The sequence below is a fragment of the Amblyraja radiata genome, chromosome 10, assembly GCF_010909765.2.
Source record: "Amblyraja radiata isolate CabotCenter1 chromosome 10, sAmbRad1.1.pri, whole genome shotgun sequence".
NCBI classification, from domain to species: Eukaryota; Metazoa; Chordata; class Chondrichthyes; order Rajiformes; family Rajidae; genus Amblyraja; species Amblyraja radiata.
Window position 1 is genome coordinate 1,142,272 of NC_045965.1, and position 13,577 is coordinate 1,155,848.

Here is a 13,577-nt window from a genome sequence, read left to right on the forward strand (position 1 = left end):
GAGAAGCAGAGTTAACGCTTCAGGGCTGAGACCCTTCATCGGACATTTGTAGGTTTCCCCCGGGTGCTCCAGTTTCCTCCCACATCCCAAAGACGTGCGGGTTTGTAGGTTAATTGTCCCTCTGATAAAATTAACCCTGGTGCAAGTTTAATTAGTAATGTTAGGGATAATTAGTACTAGTGTGATTGTCGGTGGTAGACACAAAATGCTGGAGTAACTCAGCGGGTCAGGCAGCATCTCTGGAGAGAAGGAACAGGTGAAGTTTTGGGTCGAGACCCTTCTCCAGACTGAGAGTCAGGGGAGAGGGGAACAAGGGATATAGAAGGTGATGTAAATCACGTAAATCTCCTCTGGACACACTGCAACGTCAGCACATCCTTCCTCAGATACGGGGCTCAAAACTCCTCACAATATTCCAAATGCGGTCTGACCAGCTCCTTATAAAGCCTCGGCATCACATCCCTGCTTGCACACAATGCCAAGACTAACTCTTATAGAGTCTTCGAGTGACACAGCATGGAAACAGAACCTTCGGCCCAACTTGCCCACACCGACCAACATGTCCCAGCTACACTAGTCCCACCTGCCAGTGCTTGGTCCATATCCCTCTAAACCTGTCCTATCCATGTACCTGTCTATTTCTTAAACGTTGCCAAAGCCCCAACTAACTCCTGTGGCAGTTTGTTCCATACACCCACCTGTGTGCCTATGTGAAAATGTTACCCCTCAGATTCCTGCTAAATCTTTCCCCCTTCACCTTGAAACTATGTCCTCTGGTCCTCGATTCCCCTACTCTGTGCATCTACCCGATCTATTCCTCTCATGATTTTGTACACCTCTATAAGATCACCCCCCATCCTCCTGCGCTCCATGGAATAGAGACCCAGCCTACTCAACCTCTCCCTGTAGCTCACACCCTCTAGACCTGGCAACATCCTGGTAAATCTTCTCTGAACCCCCTTTTCTAACTTGGCGACCTCTGCAAACTGCGCACAATCCACATCTATCCCTCCAGTCCATTTGAATGTACCTGAACAAAGATTGCAATCAGAATGGCCAAACCATCTTGCATCATAACTGCACCAAAGGCTTGCACCTCGAAGAAAACAATTAATCCAAGAGTCACTTCTTGGCTTCTACCACTAATTGGAGCCTTTTTTACTTGCTCAATCTGTGCTGCTGATAGAATGCTTTGGTAGCGAGTATTACATCAAAGAGATTTATGCAACATGCTCCTGCCTGCCTGTTTGTTGTCTCAAAGGCAAGGTATGGGGGTGGGATTGAAGTGATGTTAGTCGCTGAAACATTATTCCTCGTTTTTTTTGTATGTGTGTATTTTAACAGGGGGGGGGGGGGGGGGGGAATGGTAGCTGCTGCCTGCCAAGCAAATGTTAATTTGGTCGCAGGCTCCAGTTAGTTCAGGCTTGGTCTCCATGGTTTCACGTCTTTGCCTTTTGCTGTGATTGGTAGCTGTGTATTGGGGAGTGCTTGGCTTTTTTTTTGCTTGTGGTCGGTCTGCCGCCGGCTGCTCTCTGTTTGTGCGAGGCAGCTCTTGGAGCGAGTGAGACACACTCAGGCCAGGGCCGGCGGCTGGGAGCATTCAGCCCTGCACCATTACCCCCCTCTCCAACCCACCCACCCACCCACATTGCAGCAACTCTGTCATCTTGCAAAAGGGTGAGTGTCCGCTCTATCTATCTCTGTGTGTATGTGTAAATTCAACATTCAACGCCTTTGTCCCAGTGTCTAATATCCCTTTCTGCAGCCTAGGGTTAGGCGAGTTAAGGCATTTGCTGTGAAATCTCTCTTGTAAATATCTCGTTCGATTTCCAAGAGTAATTTCGCAACATTATATCGCTTGTATTCGCGTATTAAAAAAATAATTCATCTCCTTTCGTCTTTTTCCATTCTAAATTGGCTTTATCTACACCCCCCCCCCCCCCCCCCCCCCCCCCCCCCACACACACACACATACACACACAAAAACAATCAGTTTGATTCTGTTGTGCTGGAAGGGATTTGGAGATCCTGTTTCTCCAAATTGCATTTTTTATACACAAAAAGGAAGAGAGAAAAAACAAACGTTTCCCGCTGGAGGAAAGGAGACAAAAAGAACCAAGGGATTGCAAACCAAAAAAAAAAGATTCTTGTGGTTAATGACTTATTTGTACCCAGCGTCGGAAGTGAGCTGAGAGGATATTTGTGATTTTTTTGTTTAGTGCACAGATTTTTATGCAGTGTTTATGTGGAGGGGAGGAGATGCTTCTTAAGAGAGCGGCTGTCTCTTTCTCCCTCCCTGTGGCCAGGGCCTTTGGAAGTGGCGATCGCCTTTATAGTTGGTGAGAATCTCGACAAAAATGAGAGAGACAAGTCAGAAATTGTACGACCCAGGACATTTTTTTTTCAAGAGGAGGGAGGCCAACATTATATCGCTTGGAGAGCAACATAAACTGTGGAGAGGGGAAGGGAAAGTGGTGAAATGGATCAGAGAGCACAGTATCTACGTGTAAACAGACTGTATCCATTCTCCACAGTTCTACTCCTTTTGTATGACTTTTTTTTAAAGAAAATTCTCCTCCTCCTTTCACTCTGTAAACCACTGTAGGAATGAGATGTGTTTCAGTTCAACGTGGATTAGGTCTCCATGAGAATTACTGTGTGTCTGAGGAAGGGAAGGCCAGGTTACACTTTTGAATCCAGTCGTTCGTTGCTCATTCCAAGCTTGTCAGATTTATGATTTTTGCTTCAGCCATGTATTCCGTGGATGAAGCCAACCATTGCATCAGATCTGTCAGTGGGCTTATTACGAATGTGTGGGAAGGAACTGCAGATGCTGGTTTACACCGAAGAAAGACACACAATTCTGGAGTAACTCAGCGGGACAGACAGGCAGCATCTCTGGAGAGAAGGAACGGGTGATGTTTCAGGTCGAGACCCTTCTTCAGTGTCACCTATTCCTTCTCTCCAGAGATGCTGCCTGGCTGCCCCGCTGAGTTACTCCAGCTTTTTGTGTCTATCTTCGGCTTATTACTAATGTTTGGAACATGTATGTTTGGTGCTGAGCAGTATGTCCATAATGTAACATGCCAGTGGATTTTTCTACTAATTTGCAATTGTTTACTGTCAGGAAGCATTCTGATCTGGGGAACCTACTGACTTACAGAAAGGCTATTGTTGTTCAGATCTGGTTCAGTTACCCAGTTGCTATTTACAAAGTCCCCCTTTAAAAAAAATATATATTTGTGTTTTTGTGGCGATTTAACAAAATCCATTTTGTTGCTTGTGTTACCACATTTGACCTCCGTCCTTTAAGGTTTATTCATCATACAAATATGTTTGTGGAATAATGAATGGGTTCTGCACAAAACCTCTGAAGAGACTTGTGGAAAATTCGGAAAGTACATAAAGCATATTTGTCTTCCTGTGTACGGGCAGGGGAGGATGATCATCGGATTTTTCTAAGATTAGAATCAGTTATTTTTCAGTAATGTGCATTGAAAATTCTCCGACATCCTATGTGGGATAGAGATAGTGACTGGCAATTGTTGGTTTGCTTATAATCTATCCTAATGCAATCCCATATTGTGTCATTGAAATGTAACAGAGGTGACCTTTCCATTTGCCTGAATAATGACTCTTGCTGCGACCTTAGGACATTGTTCATAAGACATAGATCATAAGGCATGGACCATAGCACATTGACCATAGAACAGCTAAACTATCCATTCCCTTCTGAAATCTGAAAACCGCGTATCCCACGATTGTATTTGCCTCCACCACCACCACCCTCGGCAGCACGTTCCAGGCACCCACCATCCTCCGTATATAAAAAATGCTTGCCCCACACATGGAAGCAGAGAGTGACATAGGCCCTTCTGCCCAACTTGCCCACACTAGTCCCATCTGCCTACACTAGTCCCATCTAAGATTGTTAAGGGCTTGGATACGCTAGAGGCAGGAAACATGTTGGGGGTGTCCAGAACCAGGGGCCACAGTTTAAGAATATGGAGTAAGCCATTTAGAACGGAGACGAGGAAACACTTTTTCTCACAGAGAGTTGTGAGTCTGTGGAATTCTCTGCCTCAGAGGGCGGTGGAGACAGGTTCTCTGGATGCTTTCAAGAGAGCTAGATAGGGCTCTTAAAAATAGCGGAGTCAGGGGATATGGGGAGAAGGCAGGAACGGGGTACTGATTGGGGATGATCAGCCATGATCACCTTGAATGGCGGTGCTGGCTCGAAGGGCCAAATGGTCTACTCCTGCACCTAATGTCTATTGCCCGTGTTTGGACATCCAAACCTGTCCTATCCATGTACCTGTCCAACTGTTTCTTAAACGTTGGGATAGTCCCAGCCTCAACTACCTCCTCTGGCAGCTTGTTCCATACACCCACCACCCTTTGTGTGAAAAGTGACCCCTCAAATTCCTATGAAATCTTTTCCCCTTCACGTAAAACCCACATCCTCTGGTCCTCGATTCACCAACTCTGGGCAAGAGATTCTGTGCATCTACCCGATCTATTTCTCTCCTTTAAACTTTTCCCCTCACACATCTTAAAGCTATACCCTCTGGCCTTTTCACATTTCCAACCTGGGGCAAAAGAAGTTCTGAATGTCGAGCCTATTTATGCCCCCTGAGAATTTTATCAACTTCTGTCAAAACTTCTATCAGTTGTCTTTCCGCTGACTGGATAGCACGCAACAAAAGCTTTTCACTGTTCCTTGGTACACGTGACCGTAAGCTAAGCGGTAATTAAACTGATCTGTCTTAACTCTGGCATTGCAGGGAAAATAAATCAAATTTGTCCACTCTCTCTCCTTGTGGGTAATATTCGCTCATCCAAGTTTAGTAGTGCTGATTATTTAGGTGAGTTTAGTTTAGAGACACAGCGCGGAAACAGGCCCTTTGGCCCACCGGGTCCGCACCAACCAGCGATCCCCGCACATTAACACTATCCTACACCCACTAGGGACAATCTTTACATTTATACCAAGCCAATTAACCTACAAACCTGTACGTCTTTGGAGTGTGGGAGGAAACCAAAGATCTCGGAGCAAACCCACGCAGGTCACGGGGAGAAGGTACAAACTCCATACAGACAGCACCCGTAATCGGGATCGAACCCGGGTCGCTGTAAGGAGGCAACTCTACAGCTGGGCAACCATGAATGTAAATCATCCAGGAATTTGATTGAACGCGCCAGTATTTTTTTACTTTTTCAACCCATAATCAACCCATGATTGAGGATTCTCCGCTATCCCACAAAGCAAGTCCCACGTGGATGTCGTCTTGCGAGTGAAGACCAACGTGCTTTTGAACTGTGGGATATAATGTGAATGGTCCACCACCACTCAGGCAAACAAAATGCTCCCCCTTAGCATGGATCTAGCTATCACTGAACAAAAATACAAAATGCTGGAGTAAGTACATGTCACAGCAGCAGAATTAGGCCATTCGGCCCATCGAGCCTACTCCACCATTCAATCATGGCTGACAAAAATGCTGGAGAATGAGGCGGCATCTACGGAGCGAAGGAATAGGTGACGTTTCGGGTCGAGACCCTTCTTCAGACTGGAGAATCATGGCTGATCTATCTTTTCCTCTCAACCCCATTCTCCTGCCTTCTCCCCATAATCCCTGACATCCATACTAATCAAGAATATGTGAACCACCACCTTACAAATATCCATTGACGGCCTCCACAGCCATCTGTGGCAATAAGTTCCACAGAATGAGATTCACCACCCTCTGCCTAAAGACATTTCTCCTCAGCTCCTTTCTGAAAGTACGTCCTTTTATTCTGAGGTCCTAGACTCTCCCACAATAAGACTGACACAAAATGCTGGAGTAGCTCAGTGGGACAGGCAGCACCTCTGGAGGGATCTCCCTCTCCACGTCCACTCTATCCAGGACATTTCGGCAAATCACTATTCAGTAAGTGTCAATGAGGTCCCCCTCATCCTTCTAACCTCCAGCGGCTACAGGCATAGTGCCGTCAAATGTAACTCAGTGGGTCAGGCAGCATCTGTGGAGAACATGGATAGGTGACGTTTCACAGAGTGCTGGAGTAACTCAGCGGGTCAGGCAGCATCTGTGGAGAACATGGATAGGTGACGTTTCACAGAGTGCTGGAGTAACTCAGCGGGTCAGGCAGCATCTGTGGAGAACATGGATAGGTGACGTTTCACAGAGTGCTGGAGTAACTCAGCGGGTCAGGCAGTATCTGTGGAGAACATGGATAGGTGACGTTTCACAGAGTGCTGGAGTAACTCAGCGGGTCAGGCAGCATCTCTGGAGAACATGGATAGGTGATTGCCTTCCACACATGATCTGCTGAGCCTGAAGAAGGGTCCCGACCTGAAACGTCACCTATCCACATTCGCCAGAGGAGTTGCCTCACCCGCTGAGTTACTTCTGTTTGTTTCTTGAACAAAATGGACAAGTAAAGGGGCTGTCCCATTGTACGAGGTAATTCAAGAGCTCTCCCAAGTTTAAAAAAAAATCAAACTCGTGGTAAGCACGTAGAATGTACGTAGCGGGTACGTCGGAGCTCGGGACGTCTCTTTGCGCCTCCTAACGCTAACGGCAGGCACTCGGGAAATGCGGTAAGCTCGTGAAGACTCGTGAAGATTTTTCAACATGTTGTAAAATGTCCACGGGAGCCCCGAGTACCTACGAGCGGCTATTACCGTAATTCTCCGAGTTCGAATCGGGGCAAACTCGGGAGAACTCTTGAATTAGCTCGTACAGTGGGACAGGCCCATTAAGTTAGAGGGTGATAAAGTGTTGGGCCGTCCCTTCAGTCTGGACCAACCATCAATATTATTCCGAAGATGGACACAAAAAGCTGGAGTAACTCAGCGGGTCAGACAGGAAAGGAATAGGTGACCTTTCGGGTCGAGACCCTTCTTCAGACTGAGAGTCAGGGGATATAAATGGTGATATAGAGAGACATGGAACAAATGAATGAAAGATATGCAAAAAAGTAATGATAATAAAGGGAATGGGCCATTGTTAGCTGTGGGTTAGGTGAAAATAAGTTGCAGACAATGAGACTCAACAAGATGACTTTAAAACCAGTACAACAAATTGGGAGGGGGAGGAGTAAGAGGGGATGCAAAGGTTACTTGAAGATGGAGAAGTCAATGTTCGTACCGCTGGGGTGTGAGCTGCCCAAGTGAAATATGAGGTGCTGTTCCTCCAATTTGCACTGGGCCTCACTCTGACAATGGAGGAGGCCCAGGACAGAAAGGTCAGTGTGGGAATGGGACGGGGAATTAAAATGTTTGGCAACCGGGAGATCGGGTAGGTTCAGGCGGGCTGAGCGAAGGTGTTCAGTGAAACGATCGCCCAGTCTGCGCTTGGTCTCGCCGATGTATAAGAGTCCACACATGGAACTATATTATTCTCTCTATCTTCCCATCGGTTTTCTGTTACTCACCAACATACTAAGGGTGGTTTACACAGGCCACTTAAACAGCTTTGGGAAGTGGGAGGAAACCTGGAGCACCCAGAAGAAACTTACACAGTCACAGGGAGAATGTGTAGGAAAGAACTACAGAAGCTGGTTTAAATCGAAGATAGACACAAAATGCTGGAGTAACTCGGTGGGACAGGCAGCATCCCTGGAGAGAAGGAATGGCTGACATTTTGAGGTCGTGCAAACTCTACACAGCCAGTGAGAAAGGTCAGAATTGAACCTCTGGCTAATGAACTATTCAATTGTCAACCTCTTGGCCGTGTTTGACTTGCGTTGGTATTGTTGAAATGGTGCTTGAAGCCTGCATTGAATTGTTGACTTCTGATCTAACAAGCTATAACCAACCCTCATTTTTATAGTCGGGGCTTTAGAATGGTTAGTTCTAGACAAAGATATTATTTTTTAGAAAATGTAGGAAGAGTTTTATATTTTGAGCTGTAATTGAGTTCTGATCAACCCTTTAACTCTTTGCTACCTCTAAACTTGTCATAAAAATTGCTAACATTGAATATTATTTTTTAATGTTAATTTTCCAAACAATTGCTAACACTGTTCATTTAAATATGAACTGAGTGGAATGAAAGGATTTGATTTTTTTAAGGTAGACAAAAATGCTGGAGAAACTCAGCGGGTGCGGCAGCATCTATGGAGCGAAGGAAATAGGCGACGTTTCGGGTTGAGACCCTTCTTCACACTGATGTGAGAGTGGGGGGGCGGGAAGATTAGGTTTTTTTATAACTTTTCCCTAAGATAACCCAGTAATTTTAGATCCATGCTCAGATTAGTTTAGAGATACAGCACAGAAATAGGCCCTTCGGCCCACCAAGTGCTGACTGACCACCAATCACCCCGTACACTAGCACTAGTATTCTACATGCTAGGGATAATTTACAATTTACAGAGGCAAATTAACCTACAAACCTGCATGTCTTTGGGGTGTGGGAGGAAACTAGAGCACCCTTAGAACACAGTTTCAGTTTAGTTTATTGCCACGTGTACCAAGGTACAGTGAAAAGCTTGTGTTTTGGTCAGTGGGAGAACGTACATCACCTGTAGTCAGGATCGAACATGGGTCTCTGGCGCTGTAAGGCAGCAGCACCGTGCCACCACTGTGCCAGTGTTTACTCCTTTCCAGTTATATCCCCCTTTGCCCAATCTGCAGTTTCCCTGCCCACTCTTGCCATATCTCTTCCTGCTTTCCACCCTGTCTGCTGAAATGTATTCCCTCCACTGGAGATGTCAGGACTGAGAACAGCTGCCATGGCAACAAGCATGGCAGATTCATTGCGAGCTGCAGTTTGGGTGGGGTGCGTGCAGCTAGGTACACCTGGCCATGTTTGTTTTTGTGGAACTCTTGTGCTTTTCCCCTCTCACACTGCCTGTTGTCCAGTAGCTCTGGGTTTCCCTGCCTGGAGGAGCAGTCTGGTATTCCCATCGGCGGGTAGAGCTGCTGCCTCACAGCACCACAGAGCTGGGTTCAATCCTGACTGTGTGAATGTGTGCGTGTGTTCTGCCTGTGACTGCGTGGATTTCCACTGTGTGCTCCGGTTTCAATCCTGACCTTTGTGTGTGTGTGTGTGTGTGTGTGCGCGCGTGCATGTCTGAGGGTACACGCATGTCTGAGCACGTCTGCGTGTCTGAGCGCGCGCATGTGTGTCAGAGAGTGTGTGCGTGTGTCTGAGTGTGTGCGTGTCTGAGTGTGCACGTGTCTGAGTGTGCACGTGTCTGAGTGTGTGCGTGTGTCTGTGCGTGTGACTGCGTGTGTCTGAGTGCGAGCTTGTGTGCGTGTCTGTGTGTGTGTGTCTGTCTATGTGTGCGTGTGTGTCTCTGTGCGTGTGTGTCTCTGTGTGTGTGTCTCTGTGTGCGTGTGTCTGTGTGTGTCTGTGTGTGCGTGTGTCTGTGCGTGAGTGTGTGTCTGTACGTGTGTCTGTGCGTGTACGTGCGTCTGTGTGTCTGCGTGTGTGTGTGTGCGTGTGTGTGTGTCTGCGTGTGTGTGCGTGTGTGTCTGTGCGTGTGTGTGTGTGCGTGTGTGTCTGTGCGTGTGTGTGTGTGTGCGTGTGTGCGTCTGTGTGTCTACGTGTGCGTGTGAATGTGCGTGTGTGTGTGTCTGCGTGTGTGTGTGTGTCTGCGTGTGTGTGTGTGTGTCTGTGCGTGTGTGTGTGTGTGTGTCTGTGCGTGTGTGTGTGTGTCTGTGCGTGTGTGTGTGTGTCTGTGCGCTTGTGTATGTGTGTCTGAGAGCGTGTGTGTGTGTGTGTCATGTACTCTCTCCCTGTGACCGCGTGGGATTTCTCCGGGTGCTCCGGTTATCCTCCCGCATCCCGCATCCCCGTCAGGCAGCATCTCTGTACAAAAGGAGTGGGTGACGTTTTGGGTCGAGACCCTTCTTCAGATGCTGCCCGTCCCGCTGAGTTAATCCAGCATTTTGCGAACGTCTTCTGTGTAAACCAGCACCTGCAGTTCCTTCCTACATAATCCGCAAACCTGCACGTCTTTGGGATGTGGGAGGAAACTGGAGCACCCGGAGGAAACCCACACGGCCACGGGGAAAATGTGCAAACTCCACACAGGCAGCACCCAAGGTCCGGATCAATCCCGGGTCTCTGGTGCTGTGAGGCAGTGGCTCTACCATTGCCCACAAAGATGGATGCCAACACGACACAGAGTATGAAATTACTGAAGGTGTAGGCACTGGGAATGTATGTACACGGATTGTGTTTTTATATATCAATTATGATTAAGGTTTCATTTTTGAAATATAACGTAGATCTTTCTATCCCGATACTGAAGGAAGCATATCAACACAATGGTGCTGTGATCCAGTGTATTGGTGTGATAGTCTGACAGGCGAGACTGTTTGGTACGTCTCTGTAATGGAGTGAATATATGTCTGGCTGTCTGGTAACCTCTGCGGAGTCTGGGTCCAGTCACATGGATCGATGATCCACAGTGTGCTGCTAACACAACTGAATGCAGTCAGAACAAGGGCAGCAGCATTGATTGTAAGGGGCCCCTCGGCCCATCGAGTCCACGCTGACCATCCATCACCCATACACTAGTTCTATGTTATCCCGGTTTTGCATCCTACACAGCGGGGGCAATTTACAGAAGCCAATTAACCTACAAACCTGCACGGCTTTGGAGTGTGGGGGGAATCCGGAGCACCCGGAGAAAACCCATGCAATTTTATTTTGTCTTTGGGATGTGGGCGGAAACCCTTGTGGTCATATGTAGCACCTGCAAAGTCCACACGGACAGAAGCCGAGGTCAGGATCGAACTTGGTCGCCGGTGTTGTGAGGCCGTGACTATACCAGCTACATCACTGTAATCATTGCTTTCCTTCCATACGTTTTGTTCATGTTATTTCTTTACTCATGTACTTTGTTTGCAGTAACCACTCTTTAGTTATACACTGGTTTACTCTGGTCTCTGTTTTCTCTTTGATCTTGTAACTGTTTTTGTTTACAATTTGTCAGTGTGTTTTGTTGCCTGGTGTTAGCTGCAGGAAGAGGTTGGACAGACTTGGATTGTTGTCTCTAGAATACGAGAGGTTGAGGGGAGATCGGGTATAAAACTATGAGGGGCTGCACGTTGGTGTAGCGGTAGAGTTGCTGCCTTGCAGCGCTTTCAGCCCCAGATACCCAGGTTCAATCCCGACTACGGGTGCTGTCTGTACGGAGTTTGTATCTTCTCCCCGTGACCTGCGTGGGTTTTCTCCGAGATCCTCGGTTTCCTCCCACACTCCAAAGACGCACAGGTTTGTAGGTTAATCGGGTTGGTATAAAATGTAAATAGTTCCTAGTCTAGTATTAATGTGCGGGGATTGCTGGTCGACGCGGATTCGGTGGGCCGTAGGGCCTGTTTCCGCGCTGTATCTTTAAACTAAACCAAATATAGATAGGGTAGACAGTGAGATCCTATTTTGCCAACGTGGAAATGTCAAGGACTCGAGGGAAGAGGGTTAAGGTCAGGGGGCGAAAGTTTAATGGAGGCATGTGGGGCAAGTTTCTGGGTGAGTGTCTGGGTTGGCAATGGAGGCCTGGATAGAGTGGATGTGGAGAAGATGTTTCCACTCGTGGGAGAGTCTAGGACTAGAGGTCATAGAGTCAGAATTAAAGGACGTACTTTTAGGCAGGCGATGAGGAGGAATTTCTTTAGTCAGAGGGCGGTGAATCTGTGGAATTCATTGCCACAGAAGGCTGTGGAGGCCAAGTCAGTGGGTATTTTTAAGGCAGAGACAGATAGATTTTTGATTAGCACAGGTGTCAGAGGTTATGGGGAGAAGGCTTGAGCGGGAAAGATAGATCAGCCATGATTGAATGGCGGACTTGATGGGCCGAATGGCCTAATTCTGCTGCTTCACTTATGAACATGAACAAATACGATGGTGGCATTTAGAGGCTTTTAGATCGGCACATGGATAGGCAGGGAATAGAGGGATATGGATCACGTGGATTAGTTGACCTTGACACCGTGTTCAGTACCGACATAGTGGGCTGAAGCCTCTGATCCTGTGCTATATTCTTCTGTGGTTAATTATCGAGGCCAATTAACGTAAAAACCTGTACGCCTTTGGAGTGTGGGAGGAAATCTGAGCTCCCGGAGAAGACCCACGTGGTCACAGGGAGAACGTGCAAACTCCATACAGACAGCATTTGTAGACAGGATTGAGCCCGGGTCTCTGCGCTGTAAGGCAGCCACTGTGCCTCCCTGTTTCCACAATCCTTAACGCACTTGGCTAACAAAAATATTTCTTTTTGAGTCTTTAAATATTTAGTGGAAGCAGCCTCCAAGACTCTCTCCATGAAGGCCTTTAAAGAGGTAATTATGAAGTTTAGAATGACGAGGAATGGAGGTCTACGATCTGGTACAGATTGTGCGGCAGGGTGGTGCAGCGGTAGAGTTGCTGCCTTTCAGCTCCAGAGACCCGGGTACGTTCTCCCCGTGACCATGTGGGTTTTCTCCGGGTGCTCCGGTTTCCTGCCGCACTCCAAAGATGTACAGGCTCGTAGGGTTAATTGGCTTTGGCAAAATGATAAATTGTCCCTAGTGTGTGCAGGACAGTGTTAGTGTACGGGGTGATCACTGGTCAGCACGGACTCGGTGGGTCAACGGGCCTGTTTTCACGCTGTATCTCTAAAGTCGAAGAGCAAAGTAAAGATTGAGACAACTATTGTTAGATATTTTCTTTCGTAGTGTCAGAAAATAGGCCTTTTGTCTGAAAATCCTTGTTTGTATCCCATCCAGGGGCATTGTTTATCATCCACATCTCGTAAACCTATCTCTTTAAAAAGTTGCTCTGATCAGCTTGATGTAATGCAATCTTAACAAATCTCCTCTGACTCTAGGATTCTACTTGTTCATATATGGTGTCTCTGATAACAGATGCAATGAGCTTCTATGCACAGACATTAGTTTATCAGTTTATGATGGGGGAGGATCAGCAGACGCTGGTTTATACCAAAGATAGACACAGAGTGCTGGAGTAACTCAGCGGGTCAGGCAGCATCTGTGGAGAACATGGATAGGTGACGTTTCGGGTTGGGACCCTACAATCAGACTGAAGAAGGGTTCCAACTCAAAATGCCGCATATCAATATTCTCCAGGGATGCTGTCCAGGGATTTTTGTAAACCAGGCTCTGCAGTTCCTTGTTTACGGTCCTAAATCAAGGGAACATTGGCAGAAGGCTAAGGCATCAACATATTCCTCACTATCCTGTAACCTCCCCCCAGGGCAAAAACCAACAGGTTTGTCTTGTTTTTAGTTTTATTATTTTTTCCCTTTCAAATTAATTCTCTCACGCTCTGCTCTTGATTTATTTTTAAGTTTTATTTTGCATAACATGCTTCATCATTTTATCGTACACGGAGGAGGATTTCTGAGGGTATGAATGTACAGTGCCCTCCATAATGTTTGGGACCAAGACCCATCATTTATTTATTTGCCTCTGTACTCCACAATTTGAGATTTGTAATAGAAAAAAAATCACATGTGGTTAAAGTGCACATTGTCAGATTTTATTAAAGGCCATTTTTATACATTTTGATTTCACCATGTAGAAATTACAGCAGTGTTTATACATAGTCCCTCCATTTCAG

General features: G+C 46.8%; 1 protein-coding gene across 1 annotated transcript in view; it reads left to right on the forward strand.

Moving 5' to 3' along the window:
- Positions 1-1,514: 1,514 nt before the first annotated feature.
- Positions 1,515-13,577, forward strand: part of c10h1orf21 (chromosome 10 C1orf21 homolog) — a 448,119-nt gene continuing 436,056 nt past the window's right edge. Inside the window, exon 1 of the mRNA XM_033027870.1 lies at positions 1,515-1,677. The gene's annotated coding sequence lies outside the window, so the exon portion shown is untranslated. The remainder of the gene's footprint in view (positions 1,678-13,577) is intronic.